The sequence below is a fragment of the Amblyomma mixtum genome, chromosome 3 (genome assembly GCF_055824585.1).
Source record: "Amblyomma mixtum isolate Tamu chromosome 3, ASM5582458v1, whole genome shotgun sequence".
NCBI classification, from domain to species: domain Eukaryota; kingdom Metazoa; phylum Arthropoda; class Arachnida; order Ixodida; family Ixodidae; genus Amblyomma; species Amblyomma mixtum.
The window spans coordinates 410307250-410324601 of NC_143014.1; the positions used below are offsets into that span (position 1 = coordinate 410307250).

At 50.7% G+C, this 17352-nt stretch overlaps 1 pseudogene; it reads right to left on the reverse strand.

The window, feature by feature from the left end:
• The window catches only part of LOC149357633 (uncharacterized), a 48905-nt pseudogene that overhangs the window by 10838 nt on the left and 20715 nt on the right, over window positions 1-17352 (reverse strand).

Below are 17352 nucleotides of genomic sequence, written 5' to 3' on the forward strand. Positions count from 1 at the left end.
GGCTGTGCTGCCGCTCATTTTTTTCTGCGCCTCAGCGCGCGCGACGACGCCTTTCGGCTGCGAACAACTAGCACCGACATTTTGAAAGCACGGCGGCCACAGCTCGCGAGCGCCAAGCGGTTTTCCGCACTAGATTTCGCCCCCACCGCTCGCGGCGCGTCACGGAGGAAGGAAAATATCCCCTTTCCATGGTAACTCGGCGTTGAGCGATTGCGCCGGCGGCCGCCGGGACAGGCGACTGGGAGAATGGAGTGAATAATTTCACTGCGACGAGTTTTCAGTGGGTGGTCGGCTCGACTAGAACGCCTTTATGGCTTTGGAAACAGCAGCACTGACGAAGGTCTACGCAGAGTCCTCCCTGTTTATCGGCGTGTCAGCGCGCGCTCATTTCTTTTTGCCTTCATATGCATTTTGTTTTCATATGTATTTTTTTGCAAAGGGCAAGCACTCCGCCGCTTCCCTCCAGCCCCGCGCGCTGCATAGCAGGAACTTTGGACAGTAGATAATTAGCACTGCTTGTGGACCTCGTAGGGCGCTGTTAGAGCAGCACTGTCGCGTGAAGTGTTTCGCCCGTGTCGCTTGCTTGGTCCTGCATACACAGAAAATTTTACGCGTCGCCCGGAACTACACCCGCGACTTTCAAATCGCACTCCGCCGTGCACGCTTCTGGGGTTCTGATCTATGTGCTCCCCGCCCGCCTCTGTCTTGGCCTAGCACAGACAAACTTTATTTAGTTCAGATAAGTGGCAGGAGGGCGGACTTGCCCCCCACCCTCCCCCCCGCATTTTTGTCAACCGGCCGAGATCCCTCGGGACCTGGCGGCTTCGAAGGCTTGTCTTACGACGGTCTTATGCTCTTCCAGGTCCTATGGCTGCGTGGCGATACCACCCAGGACTCGTTACTGACAGCTGCAGCGGTGGATTGGGCGCATGCAAACGTCATATGGGCTGGGCAGCTCCTCTGCAGGGCGAAGTGCCGCGTCGGACCGCGGGTACGGGCGCTCGATGCGAGGCGCCGCTGTAACATCGTTGATGCAGACGACTCACTAAGATTTAGACTAGATGTTGCATAAATTATTGCTACCTCACAACAGAAAAAATAAAATAATACGTTTTACTCTAACGCGAAATATATCTGCGATAAGAAATTCATAGTTGCCATGATGAGCACAAACGTCTGGCCACAATGCATCAAAAATTTGAAAGATCAACAACAATGTGTTTGTTGTTAGCGTGGAGCTCACACTGTTTTACTTGCTGCAGAAATGAGGTTCCTTTTTTCTCAGCAAATAATAAGTTCCCACTAAGCATTTTTAGTACAAGCGGGAAGTGATAGTTTTCGTTCAGAAATCTGGCCACCAAGGTTATTCACGTTAGTCTGGCAACAAAGTAAAAAATTTGAAACAAATGTTAAATATTGTTATAAAATACTTAGGCAGCTACAAATCTTGAATTTATAAAACACAGAACATATCCGCGAATAGAAATAGTTGCCATTATGAGCACAAACGTCTGGCCACACTGCATAAAAAATCTGAAAGCTCGACAACAAAGTCTTTGTTGTAAGATTGGAACTTACGCTGTTTTGATTGCTGCGGAAATGAGGCTGTTTTTGTGTCAGCAAATAATATGTTGCCACTGAGCATTTTTAGTAAAAGTGGCAAGTGATAGTTTTCGTTCAGAAATCTGCAACCAAGGTGATTCACGTAAGTCTGGCAACAGTCTAAATTTTGAAACAAATGTTAAATTTTGTTATAAAATATTTATGCAGCTGCAAATTTGGAATTAATAAAATTTGTTTAGTTTCCATCGTTGCACATAATCGTTTGCTGTAATTTTTAGGCATTTGAAGCCCATAACTTCTACTACACTTGTGCACAACTCTGCAGGGTTGTCGCCAGTTGGTTCAGTGACTCTCGCTGTCAGGGGTTCGGTGATGGCGCGATTGATTGATTGATTACAAACATCTTTATTTCTTCAATGTTCTCAGAACATGTGGGTGGGCCGCCTAGTGCGGTAGTCCACTGGCTGCTGCTGCTGCGCTGGCCCTCCCCACATGAAGGTAGACATGACATGATAAGTTATCACGTGGTTTGAGCGTTATCTTCTGCTGCACCAGCAAGAGTAAAAATCAACCGGTCGTAATTGGCTATTGATCGTTGATTATCCCAAAACGTACCTATACACTATTAGAAATACATTCGGGAAGGACATAGTAGTTTAGGACGCTTATAATATTCAAAGCACACACCGTGAAATACAAAAGCCTATTAGCTTTTCCCTTCTGCTGAAAGGCGACCAGTTCGGCTCTGAGTTCAACGTGTGAGATCCGTTCACTAGAAAAATGTCAACCTACTCCTTGCTGGGCCGCAAGCAGTAGGATGTTGACGTGCCACTGGTCGGTATCGGTCAGCTCTGTGGGTGGGCGTCCTGCCTTGGTACGGAACAAAGTGAGAAACGACTGCCCTACACCAATACTCCGGAAGAGCCCCGTCTTCGCAAACCAGACCTGCTGTAGGAGAACTTGGAGTTGCTCAGCGCCCAAATTGCACGAAGGACTTCTTGGCGACATCCAGTCCGGGTGTGCTGCCGCTCATTTTTCTGCGCCTCCGCGTGCGCGACGACGCCTTTCGGCTGCGAGCAACTAGCACCGACTTTTGGAAAGCACGGCGGCCACAGCTCGCGAGCGCCAAGCGGTTTTCCGCACTAGATCTCGCCCCCACAGCTCGCGGCGCATCATGGAGGAAGGAAAATGTACTTTTTCCATGGTAACTCGGCGTTGAGCTAGTGCGCCGGCGGCCGCCGGGACAAGCGACTGGGAGAATGGAGTGAATAATTTCACTGCGACGAGTTTTCAGTGGGTGGTCGGCTCGACTAGATCGCCTTTATGGCTTTGGAAACAGCAGCACTGACGAAGGTCTACGCAGAGTCCTCCCCGTTAACCGGCGTGTCAGCGCGCGCTCATTTCTTTTTGCCTTCATATGCATTTTGTTTTCATATGTATTTTTTTGCAAAGGGCAAGCACTCCGCCGCTTCCCTCCAGCCCCGCGCGCTGCATAGCAGGAACTTTGGACAGTAAATAATTAGCACTGTTTGTGGACCTCGTAGGGCGCTGTTAGAGTAGCACCCTCGCGTGAAGTGTTTCGCCCGTGTCGCTTGCTTGGTCCTGCATACACAGAAAATTTTACGCGTCACCCGGAAGTACACCCGCGACTGGCAAATCGGACTCCGCCGTGCACGCTTCTGGGGTTCTGATCTATGTGCTCCCCGCCCGCCTCTGTCTTGGCCTCAAAACGCGGACCGACTTGGCCAGAGAAAATATTCAATTTGCTGTGGCCGTAAGGCAGCGCAGCAAAATTAAAGAAAAATGAACACTCTGCTAGTTGGTAATAGAGGGCTAACAACACTTGGAACGGGCTACGCGCAGAGCTAGCACAGACAAACTTTATTTAGTTCAGATAAGTGGCAGGAATGCGGACTTGCCCCCCACCCTCCCTCCCGCGTCCTTGTCAAAAGGCCGAAATCCCTCGGGACCAGGCGGCTTCGAAGGCTTGTCTTACGACGGTCTTATGCTCTTCCAGGTCCTATGGCTGCGTGGCGATACCACCCAGGAATCCTTACTGACAGCTGGAGCGGTGGATTGGGCGCATGCAAATGTCATATGGGCTGGGTAGCTCCTCTGCAGGGCGAAATGCCGCGTCGGACCGCGGGTACGGGCGCTCGATGCGAGGCGCCGCTCTAACATCGTTGATGCAGACGACTCACTAAGATTTAGACTAGATGTTGCATAAATTATTGCTACCTCACAACAGAAAAAATAAAATAATACTTTTTACTGTAACGCGAAACATATCTGCTATAAGAAATGCATAGTTGCCATGACGAGCACAAACGTCTGGCCACAATGCATCAAAAATTTGAAAGCTCAACAACAATGTCTTTGTTGTAAGCTTGGAGCTCACACTGTTTTACTTGCTGCAGAAATGAGGTTCCTTTTTTCTCAACAAATAATAAGTTCCCACTAAGCATTTTTAGTATAAGCGGGAAGTGATAGTTTGGTTCAGAAATCTGGCCACCAAGGTTAATCACGTAAGTCTGGCAACAGTCTAAATTTTGAAACAAATGTTAAATTTTGTTATAAAATATTTATGCAGCTGCAAATTTGGAATTAACAAAATTTGTTTATTTTCCATCGTTGCACATAATCGTTTGGTGTAATTTTTAGGCATTTGAAGCCCATAACTTCTACTTCACTTGTGCACAACTCTGCAGGGTTGTCGCCAGTTGGTTCAGTGACTCTCGCTGTCAGGGGTTCGGTGATCGCGCGATTGATTGATTGATTACAAACATCTTTATTTCTTCAATGTTCTCAGAACATGTGGGTGGGCCGCCTAGTGCGGTAGTCCACTGGCTGCTGCTGCTGCGCTGGCCCTCCCCACATGACAGTAGACATGATATGATAAGTTACCACGTGGTTTGAGCGTTATCTTCTGCTCCACCAGCAAGAGAAAAATTTAACCGGTCGTAATTGGCTATTGATCGTTGATTATCCCAAAACGTACCTATACACTATTAGAAATACATTCGGGAAGGACATAGTAGTTTAGGACGCTTATAATATTCAAAACACACACCGTGAAATACTCAAGCCTATTAGCTTTTCCCTTCTGCTGAAAGGCGACCAGTTCGGCTCTGAGTTCAACGTGTGAGATCGGTTCACTAGAAAAATGTCATCCTACTCCTTGCTGCGCCGCAAGCAGTAGGATGTTGACGTGCCACTGGTCGGTATCGGTCAGCTCCGTGGGTGGGCGTCCTGCCTTGGTACGGAACAAAGTGAGAAACGACTGCCCTACACCAATACTCCGGAAGAGCCCCGTCTTCGCAAACCAGACCTGCTGTAGGAGAACTTGGCATTGCTCAGCGCCCAAGTTGCACGAAGGACTTCTTGGCGACATCCAGTCCGGGTGTGCTGCGAGAGAGAGAGAGAACAACTTTTATTTAGAAAGCCTGCAGAGTCGGTTAGGCTCCCTCCAATCAGGGAGGACAAGCTTTTACCGCGACGCGGCCACTACGTCAATCTCGTGCGTTGTGCTCCTTGAGGTCTTGTTACGTCCCTCGCTACTTCCGCGGGTTCGAGAGGGCCGCCGCCCCCTTCCTGGGGGTGCCGCCCCCCTCTCCTCGGTTTCGCTCGGTCGCTGCCTCTCGAGAGCTGCCGAGACCTGCTGGACAGCCTTGAGTTGTGTCTTTTCGATCACAGCTTCTCGTTGCAGCCTCTAGCTGCGGTGGGATCGTCGTCTTCTCGCTGGCTTCGCGCGGATTTACGCTACAGTCCCAAAGGACGTGAGCCGCGGTGGCTCTCTCCTTCGCGCACAGTCTGCATATGTCGCTCGCGTGCACACTCGGACACACGTGCTTAGCTAGCACCGGGGTGAGCAGGGACCCCGTCTGTAACTGTCTATATAACACTGCCTCCTTCCGGGTAAGCCCCGGGTGAGGTGGCGGCATAGTCTGTCTGTTCAGTCTGTACCATTTCACTATTTCGTTGAAGGTGGTCATCTTGTCCTTGGCACTGCGCCGCGACCAGGACTCCGAGTCGGCCGTGCTTTCAGCCGCGCGGTTGGTTAGGCCTCGCGCGGCCGAATTGGCCGTCTCGTTGTGGTTCACGTTTCCGCGTTCCGACACGTCACTGCCAATGTGGGCCGGAAACCACTTGATCACCACAGGACTGTTGCGTCCGATGTCTTCGGCCTTGCGCAGTATGCTCGCGGCCTCACTACATACCCTACCCTTGGCGTAGTTCTTCACTGCCGTTCTAGAGTCACACAACACTGTAGTACATCCGGGGTCGGTAACGGCCAAGGCGATGGCCACCTCCTCCGCCCGGTGCGCTTCTCGAGTCCGGACGCTCACCGCGGTCTTCGTTGCACCCGTCGATCCCCGACAACTACCGCCGCGTATGCGTCGGTGCTCCCTTGATACTCTGCCGCGTCCACGTAGGCGGCGCCTTCTTTGGCGTGGAGGTCCACGAGAGCCCTGGCCCTCGCCAACCTCCGCTCCCTGTTGTGCTCGGGGTTCACCTTCTTCGGGATCGGGAAGACCGTGAGCTTTCTGTTGATGCTATCTGGTATAGGTAAGTCTTTCTGCTGCTCGCCTTCCCTCGGTTCGAGGCCAAGGTCCCGCAGTAGCTGTGTCTTCCGGTTCTCGTTTCGGAGAGACGCTCGAGTTGCGCCGTTCTCTGTGCTTCGGCTATTTCGTCCAGTGTGTTGTGGACTCCCAGCGCCATGAATTTTGCGGTGCTCGTGCCCCCGAGGAGACCGAGTGCCGCCTTATACGCCTTGCGTATGGTGGCGTCTATCTTGTTAAGTTCACTCGGCCTCCAGTTGTGGAAGGCGGCCACGTACGTTATGTGGCTAACTGCGAAGGATTGAACGAGCCTAGTCAGGCTCTCCACCTTCATCCCCGCTTTTCTGTTGGACACCCTCTTGATGAGTCTCATTGCCGCAGCCGCCTTGCCCGCGAGCTTGTTGACCGTGTCACCGTTGACTCGGTTTCGCTGGACGAGCAGCCCGAGTCCGAATCTTCTCGACCTGCGGTATTACCTGTCCTCCCGCCGTCTTGACCGTGATCTTGGGACGCTCGTACTTGACTTCCATATTCTTTCTTTTCCTGCGCGCTCCTTTCGGGGGAATCACCAGCAGTTCTGACTTGGCCGGGGAGCAAACGAGTCCAGACCCGTCCAGCTGCTCCTCGATGGCGTTGACCGCTTCTTGCAGCGTTGTCTCGATGTGTCCGTCGCTTCCTCCCGGTACCCATAGCGTCACGTCGTCGGCGTAGATGGTGTGCCGGACTCCCGCTACTCTTTGTAGCCGGGTGGCCACCCCGATCATCACGAGGTTGAAGAGTAACGGGGAGATCACCGACCCCTGCAGAGTTCCGACGCTGCCCAGCTTCTTCTCTTCGAGCTGTAGGTCTCCCGCACAGATTTCGGTGGTTCGTTCCGTCAGGAAGTCTTTGATGTACTGGTATGTCCTCCTGCCCATGTTTAGCCTGGATACTTGGGCCAGGATAGCCGAGTGCCTCACTTTATCAAAGGCGCTCTGCAAGTCCAGCCCGAGTACGGCTCTGTTGTCCTTGGTGCCCGTCGTATCGTCGATGATCTCGTTCTTCAGTAAGATCATGGCGTCTTGCGTCCCGAGTTTGTTCCGAAACCCGATGATGGAGTTTGGGTAAAGCTCCGATTCTTCAAGGTAACGCTGCCACCTGTTCATGAGAACGTGCTCGAGGACCTTTCCCACGCACGAACTGAGTGAGATCGGCCTGAGGTTCTCTATGTTGGGCGGCCTGCCAGGCTTGGTGATGAGGATCGTCTTGGCTGCTTTCCATTGCTTGGGTAGCCTTCCTTCTTGCCAGCACTTGTTGTAGAAGTTCGTGAGCGTTTCGATGGCCGCTTCGTTGAGGTTCTTGAGCGCTCTGTTGGTCACTCGATCGGGACCCGCGGCAGACATTCCATTGAGTTCCTGCAGGGCAACTCTTACTTCCCAGGTCTGGATGTCGCGATCTAGCGTCTCGTTCTCCTTGCCTTGGTAATCCGGGTGTCTTTCCGTGGGGGTGGTCGGCAGGTACTTGGCGTCCAAGCGCCGCTTGACCTCGTCCTTCCCGTGTTCGCAGATTGCCTTGTGTAGGATCCTGGCCAGGTTGTTGTGTTGGTGGCCCTTGGTCTTGGTTTCGTCGAGGAGGTGCCGCAGCATGTTCCACGTCTTGCCCTTGTGCATCTGTCCGTCGGCTTCGTTGCAGGCCTCGTTCCACTGTTGGGTGCATAGCACCCTGCAGTGGACCTCGATCTGCCTGTTGAGCTCGGCGATCTTCTTCCTTAGACTTCGGTTGGTTCGTCGCTTCTGCCACCTCGCCTTTATGGACTGCTTGGCTTCTATCAGGTGGGCCAGCCGACTGTCCATCTTGTCTATCCGTTCGTCCGTCTCTAACTCTTTGGTGGCTCCTTCCGTCGTCTCAACGATGTTGGCCGCCCATTGCTCGATGTCCGTAATGTCCTCTTGCACCGCGGGTAGCGCCTTTCGAAAGGCGTCCCAGTCCGTAATGCGATGCTTTCTTATGCCGGTGTTGCCTTGGCCTTCGAGCAGTATGACGACCTCTACGATGTAGTGATCGCTGCCCAGCTCTTGGCCCGTGTTTCTCCATTTCGCTTCTCTTGATCCTCCTTCAGTTTTGATGAAGGTAAGGTCCGGAGTTGTGTCTCTCGGAACAGATGTGCCGATCCTGGTGGGAAAGGCCGGATCCGTGATTAGGTTCAGTCCGACGTCGGTGGCGTCTTGCATCAGCTCTCTCCCCTTGACCGTCGTTCTGTGGTAGCCCCAGTCTTGGCTCGGTGCGTTAAAGTCTCCGCACACTACGAGCGTATTGCTTCCCGCGACTGAAGCTGCCTTGTGGAACAGTGCCTTGAATTTCTGTTGTCCGTGGGACGGGTTGCTGTAGACGTTCACCAGGAAAGTGCTCTCCCTCCTCTTCTTTCCCGTGATTACTTCCACCGTGCAGTGTTCGATGGCGCTTCTGCCGATCATTTCGTGTTCCACGAAGGTGATCCCTCTCCTAACGAAGGTGCAGACCCCTCTGCCCTTGCCCTTGGACGTGTCCCTTTTGCTCGGCGGGCTGTCGTGCGATCGGTAGCCCGGTAGTTTCGGCGTCTCTTCGCTGTGTGTTTCTTGAATCATTATGACGTCTGGTTTCCTCGTTAGTTGCTGCAAGTGTTGCTGCAGCACTGCTCTCTTGCCGGTAAAGCCGTTGCAGTTCCAGTGCCAGACCAAGAGGTCTCTCACTGGGGGTGTGGATGCTGCTGTACTTGCTGTCCCGTCCATGATTGCTGCAGTTTGGCGGTGATCTGTGCTTCCATACATTGTATTTGTGCCTGTATCTGCGTCTGCAGCTGTGCTTGCATTTGCACCATCATGTTCTGGATCGTGCTCTGTATATTCGTTGTCATCTGCTGAACCGTTTGCGCGAGCGCAGTAAGTCGTTCGTTGGTTTCCTTGCTGGTCGCCTCCAGACGGTCGAGTCTGACGTCCTGTTTTTCGATTCTCTCCATTGTCTTTCGTTCCTTGGCGACCTCTATGGCTCTCCTCTTGGAAGCCGGTCCCGCCGTTTTCGTGGCTCTCGGGTCCACCTCGACCTCTAGTTCGTCCTCGGTTATCTCTTCTTGTTCCCTCTCTTGTGCGGGCTTCGGCAAGAGCAGCTGCTGTTGCTGCATCGCAAATAATGTCGTTAGCTTCGCGTTGATTTCCTTGATGGTTGCGTCCTGCTCGGCGATTCTCTGCTTTAGCTTCTCGTTCTCGTCTCTTAGGGCTTTTATTACCATTCCATTCTCTTCTTGGAACTTCTTCGTGGCGTTTTGCGCCGGTGGTTGTCTTTTCTCTGTCATGTTAGCCTTGACTGCTTCGGCCCAGGTGACTCTTTCCTCCGACTGCGACGGTCTGTGGCGGCTGGCGCTCCTGCCTCCCTTGCTGTTGTCCCTCTTGCGGCTGCTGTCGCGCTGCCTCGAATCCCCGCGGGGTCTCTCAGCAGACGGCGCTCGCAGCGGCGGAAAGCTTTTCGGATCCAGTTGTTGCTGCATGGCTTCCATCTTGCGTTCCCATTGCCGTTTTCTGACCACATACGGCATCTTGTACTTGCTTTTGCATTCCCTCTCGCCTGTTGGATGCTGTCCCCCGCAGAGCTTGCACTTGGGCTTGCATTCGCGTTTGTGATCCTCGCTGGGGTTCACGATTTCGCAGCCGAAGCATACTTTGGCATTGGGATTCGGACATACGTCTCTTCTATGGCCGATCCTGCCGCATTGCCTGCACACGTCAAAGTGATTGCGGTAAAGCCCGCACCTGACTAATACCGAGCCATACTTGACGTAGTTCGGTACTTTTTGTCCAGCGAAGAGTACTATCACTGTGGTTGTATTGCCGATTCTGCGCGCCTCCACCGCTAGGGGGTTGCATGGGTTCACGATGTTTTCGGTTATCTCTTCCGGGGTGTCGTGTACGGCTATGCCTCGGATGACTCCCTTGACCGTGCCGTCCGGCGCCGTTCGGTAGGCGCTGACTTCGTATGCCTTGTCTCCTACGTTTAGGGTTTTGACCTTAGAGTACAGCGTGGCACGCCTCTCGTCGGGGGTGCTGACCACGATGATGTTTTGCTGCGCGTTCGTGCAGATGGTGTCTGCTTTGGCTTCTTCCTTCGTTATTCGAACCGCCGTCATGACGGCCGACATAATTATTGAAACCTCAGTTCTCGCTACGTTGAGACCTCCCCATGGTCTCATGACTATCTTGGTGTCTTCCTTCGGCATGTCTATCGGCATCATCGCCGCTTTCTATACCGAGGCTGCAACTCTCTTAGGAAAACTGGCCCTAGTCTTGGGTCTAGACTGGCGAGTAGTGGCGGCGGACTCACCGTTTTCCTTGCCGCCCATGATCTGCTTGATGCGCTTGCCGGAGGCCGACCAGCCTTCGGCTTCTTCCGGTGTAATGTCCTCTCCGGGAACTTCAATGGACGTACGCCCGCCGAGACTGCCGATGCTCGGCGCTGACGTTATGTTGTCTCCCATCGACGTGGCCACTTCCATTCTCGGACGCCAGCTTGGTCGTACTCGTCGTCGGGTTAGGCCTAGCGGCCGGGCCCGTCGCCACCGGTGGCCGTACTTGTGGTAGGCCGACGCTAGGCCTAGCACCGCACCAGAGAAAAGTCCTCGTAAATCGGGAGAATCACGTACCACTTGGTCAAAACTGGTACCGGTCGATGCCCCGCACCTTCGCACACACTTTGATACCAAATATATCGCTTTAACTGTAAATTAACACTGCGTTAATTGGCATAAAAGCAGGGGCCGATGAGAAGCGCGTCCCCTCCCGTCGGCGACCGCAGCGCCCTCTCGGTAGGCTGCCGATCATTTTTTCTGCGCCTCCGCGCGCGCGACGACGCCTTTCGGCTGTGAACAACTAGCACCGACTTTTGGAAAGCACGGCGGCCACAGCTCGCGAGCGCCATGCGGTTTTCCGCACTAGATCTCGCCCCCACAGCTCGCGGCGCATCATGGAGGAAGGAAAATGTCCTTTTTCCATGGTAACTCGGCGTTGAGCGAGTGCGCCGGTGGCCGCCCGGACAGCCGACTGGGAGAATGGAGTGAATAATTTCACTGCGACGAGTTTTCAGTGGGTGGTCGGCTCGACTAGATCGCCTTTATGGCTGTGGAAACAGCAGCACTGACGAAGGTCTACGCAGAGTCCTCCCCGTTAATCGGCGTGTCAGCGCGCGCTCATTTCTTTTTGCCTTCATATGCATTTTGTTTTCATATGTATTTTTTTGCAAAGGGCAAGCACTCCGCCGCTTCCCTCCAGCCCCGCGCGCTGCATAGCAGGAACTTTGGACAGTAAATAATTAGCGCTGTTTGTGGACCTCGTAGGGCGCTGTTAGAGCATCACCGTCGCGTGAAGTGTTTCGCCCGTGTCGCTTGCTTGGTCCTGCATACACGGAAAATTATACGCGTCGCCCGGAAGTACACCCGCGACTGGCAAATCGGACTCCGCGGTGCACGCTTCTGGGGTTCTGATCTATGTGCTCCCCGCCCGCCTCTGTCTTGGCCTTAAAACGCAGACCGACTTGGCCAGAGAAAATATTCAATTTGCTGTGGCCGTAAGGCAGCGCAGCAAAATTAAAGAAAAATGAACACTCTGCTAGTTGGTAAAAGAGGGCTAACAACACTTGGAACGGGCTACGCGCAGAGCTAGCACAGACAAACTTTATTTAGTTCAGATAAGTGGCAGGAGGGCGGACTTGCCCCCCACCCTCCCCCCCCCCCCCGCGTCCTTGTCAACCGGCCGAGATCCCTCGGGACCTGGCGGCTTCGAAGGCTAGTCTTACGACGGTCTTATGCTCTTGCAGGTCCTATGCCTGCGTGGCGATACCACCCAGGACTCCTTACTGACAGCTGCAGCGGTGGATTGGGCGCATGCAAACGTCATATGGGCTGGGCAGCTCCTCTGCAGGGCGAAATGCCGAGTCGGACCGCGGGTACGGGCGCTCGATGCGAGGCGCCGCTGTAACATCGTTGATGCAGACGACTCACTAAGATTTAGACTAGATGTTGCATAAATTATTGCTACCTCACAACAGACAAAATAAAATAATACCTTTTACTCTAACGCGAAATATATCTGCGATAAGAAATGCATAGTTGCCATGATGAGCACAAACGTCTGGCCACAATGCATCAAAAATATGAAAGCTCAACAACAATGTCTTTGTTGTAAGCTTGGAGCTCACACTGTTTTACTTGCTGCAGAAATGAGGTTCCTTTTGTCTCAGCAAATAATTAGTTCCCACTAAGCATTTTTAGTACAAGCGGGAAGTGATAGTTTTCGTTCAGAAATCTGGCCACCAAGGTTATTCACGTAAGTCTGGCAACAAAGTAAAAACTTTGAAACAAATGTTAAATATTGTTATAAAATACTTAGGCAGCTACAAATTTTGAATTTGTAAAACACAGAACATATCCGCGAATAGAAATAGTTGCCATTATGAGCACAAACGTCTGGCCACACGGCATAAAAAATCTGAAAGCTCAACAACAATGTCTTTGTTGTAAGATTGGAACTTACGCTGTTTTGATTGCTGCGGAAATGAGGCTGTTTTTGTGTCAGAAAATAATATGTTTCCACTAAGCATTTTTAGTACAAGCGGGAAGTGATAATTTGGTTCAGAAATCTGGCCACCAAGGTTATTCACGTATGTCTGGCAACAAAGTAAAAAATTTGAAACAAATGTTAAATATTGTTATAAAATAATTACGCAGCTACAAATTTTGAATTGATAAAACAGAACATATCCGCGAATAGAAATAGTTGCCATTATGAGCACAAACGTCTGGCCACACTGCATAAAAAATCTGAAAGCTCAACAACAATGTCTTTGTTGTAAGATTGGAACTTACGCTGTTTTGATTGCTGCGGAAATGAGGCTGTTTTTGTGTCAGCAAATAATAGTTGCCACTGAGCATTTTTAGTAAAAGTGGGAAGTGATAGTTTTCGTTCAGAAATCTGGCCACCAAGGTTATTCACGTAAGTCTGGCAACAGTCTAAATTTTGAAACAAATGTTAAATTTTGTTATAAAATATTTATGCAGCTGCAAATTTGGAATTAATAAAATTTGTTTAGTTTCCATCGTTGCACATAATCGTTTGGTGTAATTTTTAGGCATTTGAAGCCCATAACTTCTACTACACTTGTGCACAACTCTGCAGGGTTGTCGCCAGTTGGTTCAGTGACTCTCGCTGTCAGGGGTTCGGTGATCGCGCGATTGATTGATTGATTACAAACATCTTTATTTCTTCAATGTTCTCAGAACATGTGGGTGGGCCGCCAAGTGCGGTAGTCGACTGGCTGCTGCTGCTGCGCTGGTCCTCCCCACATGACAGTAGACATGATATGATAAGTTATCACGTGGTTTGAGCGTTATCTTCTGCTCCACCAGCAAGAGAAAAATTTAAGCGGTCGTAATTGGCTATTGATCGTTGATTATCCCAAAACGTACCTATACACTATTAGAAATACATTCGGGAAGGACATAGTAGTTTAGGACGCTTATAATATTCAAAACACACACCGTGAAATACTCAAGCCTATTAGCTTTTCCCTTCTGCTGAAAGGCGACCAGTTCGGCTCTGAGTTCAACGTGTGAGATCCGTTCACTAGAAAATGTCATCCTACTCCTTGCTGGGCCGCAAGCGGTAGGATGTTGACGTGCCACTGGTCGGTATCGGTAAGCTCTGTGGGTGGGCGTCCTGCCTTGGTACGGAACAAAGTGAGAAACGACTGCCCTACACCAATACTCCGGAAGAGCCCCGTCTTCGCAAACCAGACCTGCTGTAGGAGAACTTGGAGTTGCTCAGCGCCCAAGTTGCACGAAGGACTTCTAGGCGACATCCAGTCCGGGTGTGCTGCCGCTCTTTTTTTCTGCGCCTCCGCGTGCGCGACGGCGCCTTTCGGCTGCGAGCAACTAGCACCGACTTTTGGAAAGCACGGCGGCCACAGCTCGCGAGCGCCATGCGGTTTTCCGCACTAGATCTCGCCCCCACAGCTCGCGGCGCATCATGGAGGAAGGAAAATGTCCTTTTTCCATGGTAACTCGGCGTTGAGCTAGTGCGCCGGCGGCCGCCGGGACAAGCGACTCGGAGAATGGAGTGAATAATTTCACTGCGACGAGTTTTCAGTGGGTGGTCGGCTCGACTAGATCGCCTTTATGGCTTTGGAAACAGCAGCACTGACGAAGGTCTACGCAGAGTCCTCCCCGTTAATCGGCGTGTCAGCGCGCGCTCATTTCTTTTTGCCTTCATATGCATTTTGTTTTCATATGTATTTTTTTGCAAAGGGCAAGCACTCCGCCGCTCCCCTCCAGCCCCGCGCGCTGCATAGCAGGAACTTTGGACAGTAAATAATTAGCACTGTTTGTGGACCTCGTAGGGCGCTGTTAAAGCAGCACCGTCGCGTGAAGTGTTTCGCCCATGTCGCTTGCTTGGTCCTGCGTACACAGAAAATTTTACGCGTCGCCCGGAAGTACACCCGCGACTGGCAAATCGGACTCCGCCGTGCACGCTTCTGGGGTTCTGATCTATGTGCTCCCCGCCCGCCTCTGTCTTGGCCTCAAAACGCGGACCGACTTGGCCAGAGAAAATATTCAATTTGCTGTGGCCGTAAGGCAGCGCAGCAAAATTAAAGAAAAATGAACACTCTGCTAGTTGGTAAAAGAGGGCTAACAACACTTGGAACGGGCTACGCGCAGAGCTAGCACAGAAAAACTTTATTTAGTTCTGATAAGTGGCAGGAGGGCGGACTTGCCCCCCACCCTCCCCCCCGCGTCCTTGTCAACCGGCCGAGATCCCTCGGGAAATGGCGGCTTCGAAGGCTAGTCTTACGACGGTCTTATGCTCTTCCAGGTCCTATGGCTGCGTGGCGATACCACCCAGGACTCCTTACTGACAGCTGCAGCGGTGGATTGGGCGCATGCAAACGTCATATGGGCTGGGCAGCTCCTCTGCAGGGCGAAATGTCGCGTCGGACCGCGGGTACGGGCGCTCGATGCGAGGCGCCGCTGTAACATCGTTGATGCAGATGACTCACTAAGATTTAGAGTAGATGTTGCATAAATTATTGCTACCTCACAACAGAAAAAATAAAATAATACTTTTTACTCTAACGCGAAATATATCTGCGATAAGAAATGCATAGTTGCCATGATGAGCACAAACGTCTGGCCACAATGCATCAAACATTTGAAAGCTCAACAACAATGTCTTTGTTGTAAGCTTGGAGCTCACACTGCTTTACTTGCTGCAGAAATGAGGTTCCTTTTGTCTCAGCAAATAATAAGTTCCCACTAAGCATTTTTAGTACAAGCGGGAAGTGATAGTTTTCGTTCAGAAATCTGGCCACCAAGGTTATTCACGTAAGTCTGGCAACAAAGTAAAAACTTTGAAACAAATGTTAAATATTGTTATAAAATACTTAGGCAGCTACAAATTTTGAATTTATAAAACACAGAGCATATCCGCGAATAGAAATAGTTGCCATTATGAGCACAAACGTCTGGCCACACGGCATAAAAAATCTGAAAGCTCAACAACAATGTCTTTGTTGTAAGATTGGAACTTACGCTGTTTTGATTGCTGCGGAAATGAGGCTGTTTTTGTGTCAGCAAATAATATGTTCCCACTAAGCATTTTTAGTACCAGCGGGAAGTGATAGTTTGGTTCAGAAATCTGGCCAACAAGGTTATTCACGTAAATCTGGCAACAAAGTAAAAAATTTGAAACAAATGTTAAATATTGTAATAAAATATTTATGCAGCTACAAATTTTGAATTTATAAAACAGAACACATCCGCGAATAGAAATAGTTGCCATTATGAGCACAAACGTCTGGCCACACTGCATAAAAAATCTGAAAGCTCAACAACAATGTCTTTGTTGTAAGATTGGAACTTACGCTGTTTTGATTGCTGCGGAAATGAGGCTGTTTTTGTGTCAGCAAATAATTGTTGCCATTGAGCATTTTAAGTAAAAGTGGGAAGCGATAGTTTTCGTTCAGAAATCTGGCCACCAAGGTTATTCACGTAAGTCTGGCAACAGTATAAATTTTGAAACAAATGTTAAATTTTGTTATAAAATATTTATGCAGCTGCAAATTTGGAATTAATAAAATTTGTTTAGTTTCCATCGTTGAACATAATCGTTTGGTCCATGGTAGAGAGAGGGTGCGGTAGATAGTCCTTAGCGATCACAAAATGAACAAGGGAGGGGAAAACCTCAGGTTGCTAGAGCCAACGTTTCGACAAGGGGACTTGTCTTCGTCTGGGCAAAGCGTTCATCATCGGCAGGGATTAAATAGGGCCTTCGCTCCGAGGAGGAAGGCCCCGGGGGTGGGGAAGGAAAGTGATGTGGGAGGGGATGCGTGTCAGGAAGGGGAGGGAGGTGAATCATGATTCCTTAGGCTGCAATAGTGGAACAACTAATATCCGGGGGGTGTGTAATGAACAAAAGGCTTTGAAGGGGCTGCGACGGGGGAGGAGGCGCTGTGTGAACCTGCAAAACTCAGATAAAAGGATTAGTCAGCGTGGTACAGGGAAATGAGAACAAGGGAAAAAAAAAGAAGCTGGCACTGGAAGGAGAAAGGAAGGGGGGCATTTCCAAGGAAGGACAAGGCAGGGGGAGGGGGGGAAATGGCTCGTGTTCAGAGAAAGCCAAAAAGTGGGGGTGGAGGGGGTAACAGGAGTGTCATGGTTTCCGAGAACTGGTAGCAGGGGATTAGGAGAAAAAAAAAAGTGAACAAAGGGAGAGGGTGACAAGGCCGGAAATGTGGTGGAAGATATGACGTGGGAAGGGTGCAAGGAGCGACAATATACTTATGTGAGGTTCTACGAAATAGTCTGACCACGTGCAAGACATTTGTTAATTTAAAATTATGCTGACCCTGGAATGTACCTGAGAGATTCCAGGTTTCCTCTGGACATGTTAATCCCTGTTGGTTGCAGTGTTTTAAATTTGTGGATTACGAATGCTTCTCTGTATTTTCTGTCCCTAGTCGATTTGAAGCCTGACTGAAGAATGAACAATTTGAGTTCGTCGAATTTGTGATGGCGTTGATTAAAATGGGTCGACACTGCCTTCTGTTCATTCCGTGTTGTGTCAGCCCGGTGCCCATTTAATCTGGCACTCATTGTTTGTCCGGTTTCTCCGATATATTGTTTCTTAACGAGTATGAACTTCACAAAGACCTCACAGAATTTCCGCGAAGATTGCGA